Source organism: Hylobates moloch, unplaced genomic scaffold (genome assembly GCF_009828535.3).
Source record: "Hylobates moloch isolate HMO894 unplaced genomic scaffold, HMol_V3 SCAFFOLD_15924, whole genome shotgun sequence".
In the NCBI taxonomy this organism is placed as follows: domain Eukaryota; kingdom Metazoa; phylum Chordata; class Mammalia; order Primates; family Hylobatidae; genus Hylobates; species Hylobates moloch.
Window position 1 is genome coordinate 1 of NW_026668199.1, and position 1236 is coordinate 1236.

The 1236-nt window shown below is 70.2% G+C and overlaps 1 pseudogene; it reads right to left on the minus strand.

Moving 5' to 3' along the window:
- Positions 1–8: 8 nt before the first annotated feature.
- LOC131382837 (collagen alpha-1(I) chain-like) lies at positions 9–1144 on the minus strand (annotated as a pseudogene).
- Between the last annotated feature and the right edge of the window lie 92 nt (positions 1145–1236).

Genomic DNA, 1236 nt, shown 5'->3' on the forward strand with positions numbered 1-1236 from the left:
TGAGGAGCCCCTCTGCCCGGCCGCCACCCCATCTAGGAAGTGAGGAGCGTCTCTGCCCGGCCACCCCGTCTGGGAAGTGAGAAGCGCCTCTGCCCGGCCGCCCCTTCTGGGATGTGAGGAGCGCCTCTTTCCGGCCGCCCCGTCTGGGAAGTGAGGAGCGCCTCTGCGTGGCCGCCCCGTGTGGGAAGTGAGGAGCGCCTCTGCCCGGCCTCCCCGTCTGGGAAGTGAGGAGCGCCTCTGCCCGGCCACCCCTTCTGGGATGTGAGGAGCGCCTCTGCGCGGCCGCCCCTTCTGGGAAGTGAGGAGCGCCTCTGCCCGGCCACCTTCTGGGAAGTGAGGAGCGCCTCTGCCCGGCCACCCCGTCTGGGAAGAAGTGAGGAGCGCCTCTCGCTGAGTGTACCCGGCCCGTCTAGAGGTAGAAGGTAACCCCCGCGTCCGAGCACCCCTGAGGCGCCTCGCAACATACTGCAGGGGCACCCCCCTACCTTCATCACGAAATGTGGTAGGAGGCCGCTTCTTGGCCCCCGATGGCCCAACCCCCCCCAGTACCTTGGCCCGGGCACCCTTTCTGGGATTTGAGGAGCGCCTCTGCCCGGCCGCCCTTTCTGGGATGTGAGGAGCCCCTCTGCCCGGCCGCCCCTTCTGGGAAGTGAGGAGCACCTCCGCCCGGCCGCCCCTTCTGGGAAGTGAGGAGCGCCTCTGCGTGGCTGCCCCGTGTGGGAAGTGAGGAGCGCCTCTGCCCGGCCGCCCCGTCTGGAAGTGAGGAGCGCCTCTGCCCTGCCGCCCCGTCTGGGTGTGGGCCTGCCCGTCTCGCACGTCTGGGGGGCCTGGGGCGGCCCGTCTGGGAAGCCGCCACCCCATCTAGGAAGTGAGGAGCGTCTCTGCCCGGCCACCCCGTCTGGGAAGTGAGAAGCGCCTCTGCCCGGCCGCCCCTTCTGGGATGTGAGGAGCGCCTCTTTCCGGCCGCCCCATCTGGGAAGTGAGGAGCGCCTCTGCGTGGCCGCCCCGTGTGGGAAGTGAGGAGCGCCTCTGCCCGGCCTCCCCGTCTGGGAAGTGAGGAGCGCCTCTGCCCAGCCACCCCTTCTGGGATGTGAGGAGCGCCTCTGCGCGGCCGCCCCTTCTGGGAAGTGAGGAGCGCCTCTGCCCGGCCACCTTCTGGGAAGTGAGGAGCGCCTCTGCCCAGCCACCCCGTCTGGGAAGAAGTGAGGAGCGCCTCTGCCCAGCCGCCCTGTCTGG